The sequence below is a fragment of the Phascolarctos cinereus genome, unplaced genomic scaffold (assembly GCF_003287225.1).
Source record: "Phascolarctos cinereus isolate Bilbo 61053 unplaced genomic scaffold, phaCin_HiC Scaffold_2;HRSCAF=192, whole genome shotgun sequence".
NCBI classification, from domain to species: Eukaryota; Metazoa; Chordata; class Mammalia; order Diprotodontia; family Phascolarctidae; genus Phascolarctos; species Phascolarctos cinereus.
In genome coordinates, this window is record NW_027555625.1 from 296,378,373 (window position 1) to 296,397,951 (window position 19,579).

The 19,579-nt window shown below is 39.1% G+C and overlaps 1 protein-coding gene across 2 annotated transcripts in view; it reads right to left on the reverse strand.

Annotated features, from left to right (window-relative positions):
• RALGPS1 (Ral GEF with PH domain and SH3 binding motif 1) overlaps window positions 1-19,579 on the reverse strand; it is a 606,537-nt gene that overhangs the window by 568,793 nt on the left and 18,165 nt on the right. The window lies entirely within an intron of this gene.

Here is a 19,579-nt window from a genome sequence, read left to right on the forward strand (position 1 = left end):
GTAGGGCAGTCACACAATGAGAGGGAAGGATAGCAGAGAGAGAGCCCAAATGTTACACTGATATCCATGATACATTAAGTATCTTGAGGATTTTTGTGGAAGGAAATGGACAAGAATCCTATGGGATGAGGTATGGGTGGGTGTGACTTACACTAGAGGAAGGAGAACCCATGCTAGGGATGTGACAGATCACTCAATGGATAATGGAATAATAAAGCATTAAGTGCTTACTATGTGTGAAGCACTATGCTAAGTACTGGGGACACAAACAGAAAGTTGGGTCAATCCCTGCTTCAAGAAGTTCAAATTCTAATTGAGAGAGACAATACATAAAGCGGGATTCATGTTTATGTTCGGTTCATAACAAGTGGATACCCCAGGCAGCAAAAGTGGCAGGGCAGATGGCAAGGCCCTTCCTGAAGACCTTGTGGAGTAATTGTACCTTATGAAAAGGATAATAGATCAAAGGTTAGAATAGAATGGAGTTTTAGAGGCAAAGGGACAGGCAAAGGGAGGGAGAGGTAAGCATACAGCAGACATAGTGGGCATCCTGGCGGGAAACGGACACTGAGGGTTGGCTGGGGAAGTAAAAGCTATGTGGCTCCCCTTAGTGGTAGCAGATGTGCTGGTCTGTCTTCCTGTGACCTGCTGGCCATTTTTTGTAGCCGGCCAAGGTGAGAGAAAGGAAGGTCCTGGGCTCCCTGCCCTGGAGCTGATAGAGATGAATGGTTCTGGTATAATCAACCTTATACATACTTCATTTAGTGTTTACAAAACAAATTTCACTACAATCCTGTAAATTAGATAGTAAGAGGATTATTATAGCCATTTTATAGATAATAAATAGACTAAAAAAGGTCAGTATAGTTCCTTGGAGAAAATGTAGTGTAATGGAAAGAGCCTTGGACTGAAGTCAGTAGACCTGGATTCAAATCTCAACTCTGCCCTTTCATGCTGGGCCTCAATTAACCCATCTGTAAAGAGAGGAACCTCTTCTAGGCTTAGAATTTTATGGTCCTATGGTTAATTGATTTATCCACACTCACATAATTTGAGTATTCAAATGCTGGTCTTTTGACAAAGTTTAACATTCTTAGAAAACACCACACCATTTCTCAATAGCCATACTGTTCCCGTTCTAACTGACAAAAGACAATGCGAAAGAAGAGCATCACATGCACACCAACATTGCTACTTAGCCTGAGCTATACAGATGTATGAGATTGGGCCCATGCGAACTGTAGGTACTTTGTGCAAATGAAGTAGTCTTGAAAACGCTGGTGTTAGTTGAAGCTTACAAACTGAACAGAAACAATGTTAAGTTGAGGCAGGTAGATAAGGAGGAGTCTTACCTCATTCATTCATTTAGCAAAACAATAATATTCAAAGCTTAAATTGGATACAGTCCTTATCCTCACGGAGTTTACAATCTAGCAAAGGGAAAACACATTAACATATGCAGCAACTATAAACGGATGGTAAAGCAGAATAGACTAGGCCAGGATCAGTAAAATGATACAAAATGCTGTTAGGAACAAGGAAGAAAATATTTCCAACTAGAGGAAACAAAGGAAAGCATTGTGGAGGAGGGCGCATTTATCTTAGAAATCCGATATTGGGGCATGAAGAGACTTCGGATATCAATCTAATCCAACTCCTAACTTCACAGATGAGGAAACTGAAACTCAGAGAGGATAAATGACTTGCCCTAGGTCAAAAAGGCAACAAATGGTAGAATAGGCATCTGAATGCAGGCTTTTTGCTTCAGACCAGTATTCTTTCTATTACACCACACTGTTAATTAAGCTAGCCTTTGGAAGATGAGGTAGGATTTCCACAGGCATTCAAAGTTTTGTTTATGCAGAAGAATAAAATAATCATTCTGAACTCTTTTCCCTATGGCTTCTCCTCTTTCACTCACTGGCCTCTTTCCAATGATCTCTACTCCAGGCAGTGGTGCTATAAGAGTTCAGCCCTGTGTCATGAATAAGGATGAGCCTCCTTTTTGAGAGATAGGATTCCCGCCCCCTCCAATCTGTTTACTGAACAGATATCCTTCTGTAATGCCCAGTCAAGGTTTGGAGGTAACCCTGGGTTCCTGAAGACTCTGCCAATAGAATATGGCCTCTGGCACACCCTCCAACTGGAAATGCTTCAAGTATGTGGCTGGCAAGGTACTGTGAGTCCCTCTTCCTCAGGTCAGTCTGGCTAAGTACAGAGAAACTTACCACCAGAAGGTTTGCCACTAGGGGATAAATGTTTTTTGGCCACAGCAACTCCTGAAATCATATAATGAGACACGGAGAGGTTGGGATCTGAGTCAGTGGAGGAAACACTCACACCAATGAGATCATAGAATTTTCTGAAGCTGAAGGAAAAACTTGTTTCGACCTCAACAGGAGCAACATTCACATAGTGCTTTAAAGTTTTCAATCATCCTACTAACTGATAAGCATTTATTAATGCTGACTATGTATCAAACACCGTGCTAAGCTAGTGATACACTTACAAGTGAGCAAGCTAGTCCCTGTCCTCAAGGAGTTTACATTTCTTTGCTTGTTTTTTGGGGGGTTGCAAGGCAATTCAGGTTAAGTGATTTGCCTTCACACAGCTAGTGAATATCATGTATCTAAGGCTGCACTTGAACTCGGGTCCTCCTGACTTCAGGGCCGGTGCTGTATCCCCTGGGCCACCCAGCTGCCCCTAGGAGTTTACATTTTAATGAGGAGGAAGTCATGTACATAAATTGGCATGTACAAGATACAAGCACAGAGAATAGATACAAGAAAACTTTGGAGGAGAAGGCACTTGCAACTGGGGGGGGAGGAGGGGACCAGGAAAAGCCTCTTACAGAAGGGGGTATTTGAGCTCTGTCTCGAAGGAAGCCAGGGATTCTAAGAAGTGGAGGTGAGGAGAGAGAGCCCAAGAATAGATTTTTGTTGTTGTTGTTGATTCGTTTCAGTCGTGCTTGACTCTTCCTGACCCCTTTTGGGGTTTTCTTGGCAAAGATACTGGAATGGTTTACCATTTCCTTTTCCAGCTTGTTTTACAGATGAGGAAACTGAGGCAAACAGAGGTAAATGACTTGACCAGGGTCAGATAGGTAGTAAGTGTCTGAGGCTAGATTTGAACTCAGGTCTTCCTAGCTCTGGGCCTGGTGCTCTATCCACTGTGCCACCTAACTGCCCTTAAGAGTAGGAGATACCTGGAGCCATAGGAAGAAAGATTCAACTATCTGTCGATGTTGAGCCTGGGGAAGAGAAGAGCTGGGGGAGGGGGGACATGAAAACTGTTTTCAAGTATTAGGAAAGGAGAAGAATGATCAGTCTTATGCTGCTTGACTGCAGAGGGCAGAACTAGGAACAATGTAGATTAGGTCCAAGAAAGGAGAAGGAAAACCTTCCTATTAATTAGAACTGTCTGAGAGCAAAATGGCTGCAGGTCCCCTCCCCACCACTAGAGGCAGAAAAGCTCTTTGTTACAAATGTTGTGTCAAACTCCAATAGAAACTGGGGCCATTATTGCGTACAGAAGGATCTGTGCAGGCTGTACACTGACTTAGTTTTAAAATGTGATATTATCTATGTTCTATTGTAGTTTATTAATTTTGTTAAATACTTCTCAATTACATTTTAATCTGTTTCAGATGACACTCAGGAGTATTAGGAGCCATATGCATAGTGTCTGACACCTCTGTTGTAGAGAATACTCCTGCTCAGGCACTGGCTGGATGAGGTAACCTCTGAGCTCCCCTCCAACTTTGAGGTTTCAAAAGGGTGTGAGATAACCACGTGAGACAAGGCAAGAAGCCCAGAGCTTTTGGAGGACACAGGGACTAGTTTTATGGCATCAGGCCAAGGAGTACTTGAATGGGGTTAATTGAACCATTTCCAGTGTGAATAACCTGAATTACTAGATATGGATATGGGTTGAGGAGCTAGCCTAAATCTCAACATCTTCCTCTCAGCTCTGCTACTAACTTTACACAAATTACTCTGTCTCTCTAGGACTCCATTTTCTCAGCTGTAAAGCTAAGTTAAAGTTTCTTCCAGTTCTGGCACTGCATAAGTCTATGAAATGCAGGGATTGTTCTTGAGAAGGATACACAAAAACACAAAAGGCACGGATTGTGTGTCTGTGCTAAGATATCCAGCCAAAACATCTCTTCAGTGTTTCTTTGATAAAGGTTTCATTTCCGAAATATATGAGGAAGTGATTAAATTTATGTTATTCCAATCAACAAATGGTCAAATACAGTTTTCAAAGAAAAAAAACCCAAGCTATAAGCAGCCACATGAAAAATGCTTCAAACCATTAATAATTAGAGAAATGCAAGTGACAGCAACTCTGAGGGTCTATCTCACACTCATCAGACCAACAAAAAGCAATTCACCTACTAACGTTGGGAGTAATGTGCTCATTCTATATTAGCCAAGGGAACAAAAAAAAAATCTAATCCAGCAAATCTGCCATTTAGAGATACTTCATTGTGATCTCATTTTTTCATAAGTGGCACCACAAAACTTTTAATAAATAAAAACTTCTCATAACAGGCTGAGGTAGGGAGAGAGAGATCACAATGAGGTGCTACAATTCTAGGGCATCTAGTAACTGCTTAATCTAAATTTAAAAGTTAAGAATAAATGGCCACATTGCTGTAGCACCTTGTAACAATGTTGTGATTCTTCTTCCCTGTTACTGACAGCTCTCAAAGGAGCTTTTTCCTCATCCATGAAATAAAATTTTTTAAAGGTAACTCAGCCAGTCAATAAACATTTATTAAAGACCTACTGTGAGCCAAGCATTGTGTTAAGCACTAGCAAATACAGTCCCTGCTTCCATGGAGATCTCAGTTTAATGGGGAAGATAACATGCAAACAGCTATGTACCAATGAGTTATATATACAAGTTAAATTAGAAATAGTCAACAGAGAGAAGGCATTAGAATTAAGTGAGACCAGGAAAGACTTCTTATGGAAGGTTGGATGTTAGCTGGGACTTGAAGGAAACCAGAAGGCAGAGATGAAGAGGAAGGCATGGGACACAGCCAATGAAAATGCTCAGAATCAGGAGATATTGTTGGTAGTGTAAGAAATCACAAGAAGTCTGTATCACTAGATTGCACAGCACGTGGAGGGAAATAAAATGTAAGATGACTGGAAAGGTAGGAAAGGCCAGGTTATAAAGGTCTTTGAATGCCAAAGAAGATTTTATATTTGCTTTTGGAAGTAATAGGGAGCCACTGAAGTCTATTAAATGGAGTAGGAGGGGTATGACATAGACAGACCTGTACTTTGTGAAGATCACTTTGACAGCTGAGTGGAGGATGGGCTGGAGAGGGTAGAGACTTAAGGCAGGGAGACCAACCAGGAGGCTGGCTACCGCAATAGTCCGGGCGAGAGGCGATGAGGACCTGCCCCAGGGTTGTGGCAGCTTCACAGGAGAGAAGGAGGCATGTGCAAGACATATTATGAAGGGAAAATAGATAGGCCCTGGCAACAGATTGGATATTGGAGGGGTAAGACAAAGTCAGGAGTGTCAAGCCTAGGTGACTAGGAAGATGGAGGTACCCTCCACAATACTAGAAAAGTTAGCAGGAGGGGAAGGTTTGGGGGAAAAAATAATGAGCTTAGTTTTGGACATGTTGAGATTAAAATGCCTATTGGACATCCACTTTGAGATGTCTGAAAGACAGTTGAAGATGCAGGACTAAAGTTCAGCAAAGAGGTTAGGGCTGGATAAGTAGATTTGAGACTCATCAGCATAGAGATAACTGAATACATAGGAACTTATGAGATCACCAAATGAAATAACATAGAGAGAGAAGAGAAAAGGTCCCAGGACAGAACCCTCAGGGACACCTAAGTGAATAGATTTGCAAAGAAAACAGAGAGGGAACAGTCAAATAGGTAGGAAGAGAACCAGAAGAGAGTGTCATTAAAACCTAGAGAGAAGGGATTATCAAGCAGAAAAGGATGATTGATAATGTAAAAGGCTGTGAACCCAGAAGCACAGGATGGGACCTAAGATTATTTCATTCAGCCACTTCATCCTACAGAGGAAGAAATTTTATTTAACAGACAGGAGGAATTACTTACGCAAGGACACATACACAGACTCCAAATCCAGTGTGCTTTCCACTATTTTCAGTTATCTGATTCATCTGTTTTAATGTGGTTGATTTATTCTTACTTCAATAGATGTATCATCTCACTAATGTGCTATTCCCTCCAGGACAGCATCACAACCAATCTTCTCATCCCATGTGATTTGTATCCATATCCTTCCATAAATGGGGGGAGGGGAGGGAAAAGATAATGGAGGGTCCACCAATTACACTGGTTTATTAATATTATACAGGTATCCATGCAACAAGCTAGCTGTCTCATATTCCTCCCTCTTACTACATGATCGGCCCACCTTTTCCTTTATGTTTCTTTGACGCCATCTTTAATCTGTATGCTCATGAGTGAGTATGACAAGAGCTCAGCACTGTCCTTGCTCATTCTGACAGTCCTCTTGGAAGCTCTGAGGTCAGCTTCTGGCCATGTGTGATCCATCACTGAGAGGCCATACTTAAGCCAGGGCCCCTGGATGATGTTGCTCTCTTTGTATTTGTTCTTTCTTGGTCTTAAGCAAATGGGTATCTGGAGGAGTATCTTGGAAGTCTGAAAAGCCTGGATGTTGTTCCATCTTCTCAAGGTTAAATGACAGTAGGGAACGAGGCCCCAGCTACCAGACCAGCAGTCTTGGAGATTCTTAACTATCAACCTTGCAAACTGCTTTTTGGTATGATGAGGTTTAGGCACCAGCCTCTTAGCATACTGTAGCAGTAATAGGTCAAGTTACTGAATCCTGTTCTATTAAAACATGCTTGTGGAGTGTCTTTTATTTAATATTTAGCCTTTCTTGTGTACATAGGAATAACATACCTAACACAGATTGGATTCATATTGTACACTGAATACTTTCGTTAACTCCTTCCCCCTTTGCAAAGGCCCTAAGTAAAATTGTTCCCAAGAGGTACTGGGGCAGGGGATTTCATGAGCAAGTAAGTGTGAGAAAAGAGGTCCTCTGTCCAAACCCTATGGCTAGGTACAAGACACAGAAAGGCAAGCACCCCAAACCTTATGAACTCAGCCAAGTGGCCTCTCAGTGCTAGACTAGCAATATGCTGCTATGCTTGTCACACATCTCTCCTTTGCCCTTTGGATGGCCCACAATTTTCATTCTTCTGAGGTTATAAGAAAAGCAGCTTAGTACGGACAGCTTGCTAAAGTTGGAGCCAAGAAGATCCGAGTTCAAATTCTGTTCCTGACAATTATTAACTCTGCAACTTTGGGCAAGTCATTTGATTTTTTTGAGCCTCAGTTCTTTCATCTGTAAAATCAGGATAATAGTCTACCTACCTCATAGAATTGTTGAGAGGGTCAAGTGAGATAACATGTGTAAAGTACTTTGCAAATGTGTGTGTCTGTGTCTTGATCTAGACCTGTGATGTCATCAGTGTAAGGAATTTCAGATGTAGTAACTCCCCTCCAATGATGCGGATAAGCATCAGACTTGCCTGGGGCACCGAGAGGTTAAGTGACTTACCTACAGTCACACAGCCAGTATAAGTTAGACGCAGAAAGTTTACCAAGGTCTCCCTCACTCTAGGGTCAGCCCTCTGTCCACTCTGCCATACTGTCTTCAAAAGAATTCACTAAAGCACTATAAAAAAGTTGTTATCATAGGTGTACTTAGTTGTGCTCAGGCATACACTGTCTCTAAATTTTTTTTTAGTATTTTATGCCTTAAATAAAATTTAGTTTTAGTTCCTTTTGTTTGTTTGAATAAAATTATCCTTTATGATTTAATATAGTATTCAATAAAAGTTCACTATCATTTTTTAAAACTTCCCTGATTGCCTACTCCGATGAAATGTGCTGTGAATGCCTGTGGTTATTGTTGTTATTGTATCATTCCAAGTCATATTGCATCACCTGATGTTTAAAATCATTGTTTAAAAATGTTTAAAAAATTGTAGTTTCATTTCACAGAGAATCTCGGTATCACCAAAAGAGCTACATAATTTCTCAAAACATAATTTAGGCTCCTGTTCATTCCAAGGCACTATACTGAACAACTGCAGTATATGTCCAAAAGACACGTATTGATGGACCAATTCAAAATGTTGTTCACCTAATGATCTGGACACTAGTCATTCCTCATCCACTTGGTTTTTCCTGTGTGGATTATAAGACCAAATTCTTTTTAGTCACCAAACATTATTTTAAGAGGTTCTATATTAATGCAAGTACAATACAGCACAATGCCATCTGCAAAGATTAACATCTGCAGAATCTCATCATCTTTAATGATTCCCTCTTCTATTTGGACTGTGCACTGAGCAGCCTCCATAACAATGGAGGCATACATTCCCTGTTTTATGGCTCATTTGACAGAAGTCATCTAATAAAGGTCTCTTGTTGAGTCTACTGAAGAATCTTAAAAGATTGCAATATATGGATAGGAGACATTTTTTTAGAAAGTAGGGGCACACTTTGATAATATGTTAGAGAAACAAATCATCACATTGACATCCATTTTCTATAGTTTTCAATGCAACTCTAAAGATACAATCTGCTGCAGAATAATTTTGTGAAAGTCTGACTGTTCTATTCTCGTATTTTCATCAGCGATAACCTTGGTCCATAGATGATTCTCATAAAGATATAAAGATAAGGAAATATGGATCAGTAGTTGCTAATATCTCCCTAATTGCTTTTAAATAGTAATACCATCCTATCATCCATGATATTGAAAAATTGAAATCTTTCCTTCTTTTATGTACATACATACATATATATGTATATTATATATATATATATATATATAATATACATATACACACACACACATACACACACACACATACGTATATACATCAACGGCCTCAAAATTATATCACTTCCAACACTTAGCTCCTCTGGTCCAGTTATTCTTATGCTGTGTTTGCTTTAGTGCCATTTCTACTTCTTCATGTAGCACGTGTGAAATTTGACATTAATGTCTAGATGCGGAGGTTCCAAAGTCATTCGTGAAGAAAATAGCTTTTCAAAGATTATTTTTTTCAGTTTTTAATCTCTTCACTATCCTACTCCAATTTCACCTTTAAATGCTTTGGGGATAATCTGGCTTAACTGATTTTCATGCCAACCTCTCTGCAAATTCATTTATCCCTTTACCATTCCTCACTTTATGAGACATGATGAGACATGATTGCCCATAATCTTCCATCATCTTCCTCTGTGAACGTTTGAAGATGAATTTATATTCTAAATGGGGGCTGCTCTTCATTCTCAAGTCTTGCCATTTGGCAAAGAAATCAACTGCCTGCTAAGTCAGTTTTAAGGTTCTTTTGACCTCCTTCTTGTGGCCATAACTTTAGATTGGTGAAATTTCCATAGGAAATGGTGACAGCTCATGTCAATCTGTTCCTTTACATGCTTTTCATTTTTCAGCATCAATAGCCTTTATAAATTGCACATTACATCTTTTCTCAGCTTTATCCTTTCTTTTAAAACTGGTATTGCTGTTTTATCTTTGCGTTAACAAGTAATTTGGTAAATTTGAACATTACTCCCATATATCAGAAGCTAAATATTTTCTATCTGCTAAATTAATTTCATTTTTTATAATAAAATATTAAAGCATGAGATATTTGTCATAACTGGTCTTGCAGATTCTCTTTTTAAAGTATTGATGATTTATAGATACAAGGCTTGTGTGTAACTAAAGTTACTATTCTTTTCTCTCTTGATCTCACATCTTCCAACATACCTATAACTATCTTTGCATAGAAGTCAGCAAATGTGAAAATGTTTATTAGAGGATCTTCTTCTTATTGTGATTATTAATAATTGTCAGATTACTATTAGAAGGTCTTATTAAGTCCTTCACAGAATTTCTCTGTCACCCCATCTTCTATGACAGATGTTGGCACAAAAACTGCAGTTATCTTAATGGTAGTCTATTTTTTTATTATGATCATGAGCTCCGTAAAGTAAAATAACCAACTATCTCATGAAGTAATGTTTCTTTGGATGTATGATAAAAACCAACTCTACCAATTTCTTTATTTACCTCTCCAAAGAGAATCTATGATTCGTCCTGGGTTTTGGGGGTTTTTTGCTGCAATTTCTTATGTCTTCCAGTTTCATTTATAATGAGAACATCAATACACAATTTAGCTCTTCTAGTGACATGTCAGCTTGTTTCTTGAACAAGGACTTCACATTTGAGTTTACTAAGTAATGTTTGTAAATTGTCTAGGAACTGTATGATTCTTTGTACCATTACTCCCTTTATCTACCAATCTGCCACTGTCACCCTAGAAGTAGGACTGTCCTAGGACCATTTTGTGTTTTTCTTTGATTTGTGGGTTACCATCACAAAGAATTAATCACCTAATCAATTAGTAACCAGCCTAGAGTAGGCACTGTCTGCTCCCAAGATTGTACTCATGATCTTTCTACCATGATAAAATGTGCATCCACTAAAATAACCTTTGAAAACCCAGAATCCCCTCATATCATATCATGATAAAATGGAATTAAACATTTTAAATTTGTGCTGATCCATTTCAGGATTCTTATAACAATCCTTTGGAAGGACCTCTCTTGTGCTGGGATTGTAATAAAGTTATGACAAATAAATAGGACCTAGTCAGTCTCATTTCACCTTATAGATAAAGTGGCTATCCTGAGCTTTACAATTATTATCTCATTTGATCTTCACAACAACCTTGGGAGATAGACTCTGTTATCATTCCCATTTTACAGAAGAGGAAACTCAGGCAAACAAAGGAGAAAGGACTTGCCTAAGGTCATACATCTAGGAAGTGTGAGACCAGATCTGAACTTAGATCGGAAGATTCCAGGCCCAGCCCTCTATACCTGCGGGGCAGGGAGGAGGAGAGGGAGGAGAGAACAGTAGACAGGAGAAGAGAGAAATCTGTGCAAATAAGAGATATATAGGATAAAAGAGAAAGGGGTGAGATATAGCAAAAAAAAAGAGAGATTGTGAGAGAAAGAAGAGTTATCGCAAAAGAGATAAGAGAGAAACAAGAAACATACAGAGACAGGAGCTAGAGAAAAGTGGGCATAAAATACAGAGTGATAGAGATAACAGATAGAAATCAAAATAAGAGCTAGAGCTAGAGAGTGACATTTGGAAAGCAGCAAGTCCTCTAACAGGCAGTGCTGTTCTTGATGTAGGTATATAGAAGCTTCTCCTCTCTCCTTTTCAGATTAGGGTCAAGAACTACAGTCTAGCTCACCCAAAAAGAATCCCCCAAACTTCTGTCCCCAAATTCACTAGTATCCTATGCCCAGGAAACACAGGTTTAGGAGCATGACAGTGAGCTCCATTCTGCTCTGATATCAGAAAGGCACCCCCTGAGAAGGCACAGACAGGAGGAGAAGACTACTGTTCAAGGCAGGCCCCCTGCTGCTCTCTGGAAAGACTCAGGCCCCCTTCCTGGCTTTTAATTCAGTATTTCCAGAAGAAAATGTTCTGGATAGACTTAGCCCTTCTCAGCAATGCAAGGATCTAAGACAGCTCCAAAAGTCTCATGATGGAAAATTCTATCCACATCCTAAGAAAGAGCTATAGAGTCTGAATACAGATCAAAGCATACTATTTGCTTTTTTTTTCTTCTGTTTTGTTTTGTTTCCTCTTTCTGGTGGTTCCTCCTAGTGGTTCTAATTCTTCCTTACAACATCACTAATGTGAAAATATGTTTAATAGAAATGTATATGCACAGCCTATATCAGATTTCGTGTCATCTTGGGGAGGGAGGTGGGAAGGGAAGGGAAGAAAAATTTAAAACTCAAAAGCTTATGGAAGTGATTGTTGATAAATCAAAGTAAATTAAATTTAAAAATAGTAAAAAAAAAAATTTTAAAAAAAAAAGAAAATGCCTCTGGAAGAAGATCCTACAGGAAAACCCACAATGCATATCTCTGTCAAAACTGCATGGATTTATTTTAAAATAATAAAATAAACAGGATACACACATCTGAAAAGCACTTAAAGAGAAACAATGTAAGGTTTTACTTAAGGAAGCCATTGTGCTAGAACTTTGAATACAAAATCAAAATAATAATAATAGCTAACATTTATATAGCCCTTACTATGTGCTAGGAACCGTATAAGTGCTTTACAATTATTATCACATTTTAGACTCATAACAATCTTAGGAGGTAAGTGTTATTATTATCCCTAATTTGTAGATGCAGAAACTGAGGCAAGCACAGTTAGTAAATGTCTGAGGCCAGATTTGAACCCTGGTCTTCCTGACTCCAAGTTTGGAGCTCCAGCCACTGTTCCACCTAGCTACTCATGGGTTTTTTTTAATTGCTTTGACAATATTGAAATTTGCTCACTATTGTTCATTTGTTGTCTACAGGTCATTCCTCCTCTCTGAGCCTCAGTTTCTTGATCAACAAAATGGGAATAGCAATGTTTTCAGTCTCAGCTTCACAGAGTAGATCTAAAGAAAACTGCAAGGTTGTATATTACAGATCTAGATATAAATGGGATTTTGGAGGACTTCTAATACAATTTTCTCCCCCACCCCCATCATTTTACAGATAAGAAAAATGAAAGACTAAAGAGTTTAAGTGGCTTACCCAAAGTCAGATTTAACAAATATTAAAAGTGAGATTCAAACCCAGGCCCTCTGACTCCAAATCCTTAGCTCCTCACCTAAACAGTATTGTAGATAGAGTGCTGGGCCTGGAGTCAACACGACTTGAGTTCAAATCTGGCCTCAGACACTTAGTAGCTATGTGACCCTGGGCTTGTCACTTAACTGCTGTCTGCCTCAGTTTCCTCAACTGTAAAATGAGAAGATTGAACCAGAGGCCTCTAAAGGCCCTTCCAGCTCTAGACACATGATTCTAGGTCCTTCTGACTAGGTCCCTCTTTGAAAACTTTTCTGCTGCATAAGAAGGGGAAAAGAATACTAGTGCCATTTACTATACAGGATTTTGAGGATCAAATGAGATAATAAAGTACTTTGTAAACCCTAAAGCTCACTATAAATGTGAGTAATAACACATCTGGAGTTAGGGCCTTTGAGATTATCTGGTCCAACCCTCTTATTAGACAGAAAGGGAAACTGAGTCCCAGAGAGTTAAAGTGCCATGTATGGATCACATGGCCAATAGAGGAGACAACTTGAACCCAGGTCATCAGAGTCCATATCTACTTCTTTTCCCAACCAGTACAGAATGTAAAAGATGTCCAGTGCAGTGGTAGACTAAATAGAAAAGTCACCCACGCCTTTTCCCCTCCTCTTTCAGTTCTTTCTGGGAGGATGCCATTTTGGTTGGGTGAGACATTTGGCAGCTTTGTTTGGAATGGAGAGGGATGAGAGCAGTTTAAACCATGACGGCTGCTTGCTGACAGGAAAAAAGAAAGGGAGAGGAGCTCTGCCCCCTCAGCTCTCTTCTTAGCCTGTCACTGAATTAGCAAGAGAGAAATGCTTTGGAAAAAAGCAGCTCATCACACCCCTGACCTCATGGAGAGAACACTGGACTTCGACACAGATTCCAATACTGGCTCTGTCACTAACTCGCTGTGTAATCTGGGGCCAGTCACTGCTTTTCTTGAGACCTCAGTTCCTTTCCCTGCAAAATGAGAAGGCTGGATGAGATGATCTCAAAGTCTCCTCTAACTCCATATTTCTGTGTTTTTTGCAATACTCTCATGGAGCATGACTGTCAGTATAGACAGAGATTTGAGAAAACATTAATTGAATTAGATTATTCTTTGCAGAAAATTTAGCAAAACATCATTATTTATTACTTTGGTGAAGATGTACCAGCTCAGAGAAATAGATGTCACACTAATCTTCCTTAAACATAGATTTGATCATGTCTTTCCATTGCCCAAATCTCTCTCCAGGATAAAGGTGCAGATACTTCTGCTTGGCATGGAAGACCTTCACAATCTGGCACTTCTCTACCTGCCCAGATCTCTCTCTTACAACTCTCCTTCATGTACTATTTACTCTAACCAGACCACACAACAGTCTCCCCCCTGAAGATGCCAGGTACTTTCCTACTTCCTTGCTTTTGTTCAAACTGTTCCCTGTGCCTGAAATGTCCTCTTTTACTTGCTCAATTCCTACCCCTCCTTTAAAGCCCAACTAATTCCACCTCTCACTATCAGTAATGAACTTTCTTCCGTTGACCTTACATAACATCTCTCCTGCCACTAACACTCTGCATCCTCGCCCCACCCCCCACCAAGCACAATGTTTTGTACACACTGGGACTAAACAACAGTTGGAATGAATTAATGAATAATATTCTCTCTGGGGCTTTTCTCAGCAATTCTTTGGTTGTTTTCCTTTCTGTGAAAAACAATAGCTCAAGAGAAAACAAAATCGAACAAACATACTAAATAATTACTTCTTTCCAGTGATTCAGTATTAGTTGCACAGATATTGTGAAATTTACTTCAGTTGCCCAATAACTGAGATATAACCTGGGAAAAACAAATCATCCGTATGTGCAATGACTTTGGAGTCTAGTCACAGAGATTTTCTGATTCAAGATAAGGGACAGCAATAGGGCACAGTGAAGAGTACTTGGCTTGGAACCAAGGGAAACTCAATTTCAAATTCTGCCAAATTCTGTTGTGTGACCATTGACATATCACTTAACCTTTCTGAATTTCAGTTTCCTCAATGTGTTGTTGTTATTGTTTAGTCATTTTCAGTTGTGTCGGACTCTCCACGACCCCATTTGGGGTTTTCTTGGCAAAGACACTGGAGTGGTTTGCCATTTCCTTCTCCAGCTCATTTTAGCAATGAACTTAATAGAGGCAAACAGGGTTAAGTGACTTGCCCAGGGTCACACAGCTAGTAATTTGTCTAATGCTGGATTTGAACTCATGAAGATGAGTCTTCCCGACTCCAGGCCCAACACTCTATTCACTGTGCCACCTAGATGCCCTAGCTTTCCTGAATTGTAAAATGTAGATAATAAATGGAGCCATTATATCACAGGGATATGAGGCTAAGAGCATCAAACTAATTTCTTTTTTTTTTGGATTATCAGATATATCAGAGTATTACAGTGACTATATTCAAAAAGATTAGGCCAAATAGGTATGCATATGTATATGACGTAGAAACACTAGAACAAAACTGAAAGTCAGGATTTTAAAAAAAAAAGATTGTTTTTCAGTCATTTCTGACTCTTTGTGACCCCATTTGGAGTTTTCTTGGCAAAGATACTGGAGTGGTTTATCATTTCATTCTCCAGCTCATTTTACAGATGAGGAAATTGAGGCAAACTTGTCCAGGGTCACACAGCTAATCAGTGTCCGAAGTCACATTTGAACTCAGGTCTTCCTAACTCTAGGCTCAGGACTTTATCCACCATGTCACCTAGCTGCCTCCAAAAGGATATCGTTCAAAAAGTATACAGGAGGTTAAATAACTTGTCCAAGGTCACATATAAATGGCAGAGCCAGGAAATCAGTCCCTGGGATTCTGACTTCAAGTTTAGCACCTTTCCCAATGTACCAAGTGGCTTCTCTGTTACCAGCTGTTGCTTCTTACACCTCTACTAGTCTGTAACTTTGTATTTCCCCGGCACTGCTCACACCAAGTCATTAAATTTGTATCTGGAGTTGCCACAGCACTCCTAGCAGGAATTCCTTCTACAATACCCTAGACTTCAATCCAGCCTCTGTTTGAACACCTCCAGGCATAGTGAACTCACTAGCTCATGAGGTAACTCACTCCAATTTTGGACAGCTCTGACTCTTAGGACGTTCTTTTTTCTATCAAATCAAAGTCTTACTTCATAGAATTCATCACATGGAATAAAAAATTCATCAATATCAGAGGACATTCTCATTTCAGCAGCATTGCCTGTGAATAAAATAAATACATGTCTATACTTGTCTCTGTGTTGATGTGATTCATTAATGGTACAGTAGCAAGATCACTGGCTCTAGAGTCAAAAGACTTGGGTTCAAATTCTCCTTCTATTGCTTACTACCTGTGCAACCTTGGCAAAGTCACTTAACCTCCCTTGGCCTTAATTTCCACATCTACAAGATGAGGAGCTTAGACTATATAGACTGTATCTTAGACTCCTTTCAGTTCTATATTGAAAATCCTATTCTTACCTAACTTTTATAATTAACTCATTGCTTTCTGCTTCTACTATCATCCTTCCCCCTCCATTTATTTTTTCTTTTTTTAAATAAATTCATTTATTTTTAGTTTTCGACACTTACTTCCATAAGATTTTAAGTTTTAAATTTTCTCCCCCTCTCTCTCCTTCCCCCTCCCCAAGATGGCATGCAATCTGATATAGGCTCTACTTACACATTCACATTAAACATATTTTCACATTAGTCATGATGTAAAGAATAATTAGAAGTAATGGGAGGAATCACAAGAAAGAAGAAATAAAACAAAACAATAAAAGAAAAGGAGAACAAATAGTATGCTTCCATCTGCATTCAGATTCGAAAGTTCTTTGAATGTGGACAGCATTTTCCATCATAAGTCTTTTGGAGTTGCCTTAGATCCTTCCACTGTTGAGAAGAGCTAAGTCTATCAAAGTCAGTCATCGCACAATGTGGCAGTTACAGTGTACAGTGTTCTTCTGGTTCTGCTCATTTCACTCAGCATCAGTTCATATAAGTCTTTCCAGGTGTTTCTGAAGTCTACTTGTTCATACTCCATTTATTTTCCACACAATTGCCAAAATAATCTTCCTAAAGTACAAGTCTTACCATGTCACTCCCCTGCTTAGCTTGGTATGTAAAGCACTGTATTGGCTGACTCTAATCTATCTTACATTGCTTCATTTTGTGTACACTACCTTCCAACCCAACTGGCCAAGCCTTTACACAAGCTGCCCCACGAACCCAGAACTCACATGCTCCTCACAAAATCCTTAGCTTCCTTCAGGAATCTATTTGAGGTGCAATCTCCTTTGGTAATACTTTCTTGATTCCTCTAGTTATTAATACTCTCTCCTTCCTCAAATTATCTTGTATTTACTTGTCTATTCCCATGTTATAGCTTCTAGTAGAATGCAGGTTATTTGAGAAGAGAAGTTTTTGTTGTTATTGTTGTTGATTCCATCCCAGCACAAAGCTCAGTGTATTATAAATAGTGTACATTTAATAAATGTTTACTGGGATATACATGACAACAATGTCAGTGGAAAACAAAAAAAAAAAGCGAGGGTGGGGGTGAAAATGAATGATGTGTAATTAGATACCTAAGCTTGATCCTAAAGAAGAGATAAGAAGATGTACTCTCTTCCCATCTTTGCAGAGACAGGCAAATGACTGAGGTGAGGGAAGTATGGGGGGATGGGGCAGAGAAGTAAGAATCCACACGCTGGCAGACTTTGTTGACATCTAGGTTACTTCTGCTTGATTGTTTTCTTCCCCCTCTTTTTAATTCTTTGCTACAATGAATGACTCTCCTAGTTTTCAAATGACTCTCCTATATAAAGGTGATATAAAAACAAAAAGTATCAAAGAAAATTAAATGCTTGTTGCTTTGAATTTTGTCTGCCCAAGGGATTCTGGATGATAAATTCCTTAGGGAAAGGGAGCAGGTCTTCCCTTTGCTTTGTACCTGCAAATACTATTCATATTGAATCTATAGATTTAAAGATCATTATATAGAGGTTAAAAAAAAAGTCTGATTCTGCAATCAAGAGGACTGAAGTCAAATCCCAGCTCTGCTCTTTACTATATAACTATAAAGTCACTTTATTACCTTCCTTATCTATAAAGTGGGCATAATATTTGTCCTACCTGTTTCTTGGCATTACTTCAGAAAAAAATATTTCACAAGCCTCAAAGTGCTACAGAAATAAGCCATTAATTTACATGAACAAGTCCTCTCTTTCTCCAGCAGACTGTGAACTGGCTAATTACTTTAGAAATTTGTTATTTATCAAACATTGATATTACTTTATTAAGGACAAATTTTTCAATAATAAGAACTTCTTAACTGATGGAAGAAATAAAGCCACATAGTCATCCTGATTACAAAAGGAATATGTCAAGCTAGTAAAATAACTTGTTTTCTAAACTAAAGTTGAAAATGAAAAGTGAAACTTTAAGTATTATCTAGAATTGAGAGTGTCAAGAGGTGCTGAATAATTTCTTTAATGCACACAGGGGTTGCTCTCTTGCAGTAATGTCCCTTCAGCAAGCATTTATCAAGCATCTGCTGTGGATAGGGCTCAGCGCTAGGCACAGGGGATACAAAAACCAGTCCCTGCCCTCAAGGAGCCCTCAAATAGATACAAATAACAATGATCAACATCATCTAGAGGCAGGTAGAAAGTACAGGGGATAGAGTTCTGGGCCTGAAGTCAGGAAGGCCTGAGTTCAAATTCAGCCTCAGACACTAGCTATGACCCTGAGCAAGTCATGTAACCTCTGTCTGACTCAGTTTCCTCAACTCTAAAATGGTGGTGATAATAACACCTATCTCTAAGAGTTGTGAGTTTTAAATGAGATAATATTTTTAAATGCTTAATAAGTACTGACTAAATGCTTATTACTTTCCTTGCCTTCCTTCCATCCTTCTAAGGCAGAATGGGATAGAGACAAAGGGGAAATCCAGACAAAGCACTCTATGCAAAGTTCGCAAGAAATTACCTTTAGCTGCAAAGTAGCGAGGCCCAAAAGGCAAGACATCAGTAAAAGCAACCCCAGAACTGCGTATTGAAGGAAGAAAAGGACCCCAACAGATAGGAAATGAGAAGGGAAGGTATCCCAGGTGCAGAGGCAGGAGACAGCATGACAAGATCAAGAATAGCTAGAAAATAAGTTTGCCTAGTATTTAGAATGAATGGAAATGAGAGAAATCATATGAAATAATGTAGGCTGCAGTCATTAAAGAAAGCTGAAAAAGCAATCTAAGATTATATTTTATCCTTTGGAAAAAATGCAACCAATCAACAAACATTTATCAGGTGCCTACTATATGCCAGGCACTGAGTTAAGTGCAGGAGATACAAAAAGAGGCAAAGAACAGTTCCTGTCCCCAAGGAGCTTACAAACCACTGTATGTTTCTGAGCACAGGCATGACATATATGCATAGTTTTACCTAGACCTTGATTAGGAAATGATGCAAAAAAACATTTCCTTACTCTTCAGAGAGGTAGTGGACTATAGGTAAATCATTTTATGCATGCTGTCACATACCACTGCTGTGATGTTCTGTTTTGCTTTGTGACAAGAAAGGGCTTGATTTGGGGACTGCAAATTATGGGAGATAAGTGGAAAGTGGTAGTTGTCTTAAAAAAGCAACTAAAGCATCAATAAAACATTTTAAATAAATACTAGAATGACAGACCTGCAGAGTTGGGGATAGGACCTCAGCTATATAGTGAGCCCAACTCCTGCTTAATGTATGAATCAGCTCCACAATTTCCCCAACAAGGAGAAGCCAACCTCTATCTGAAGGCCTGAAATGATAGGGAGCTCTGCCTCCAAAGGCTGCCCATTCCATTAATTGACAGCTAC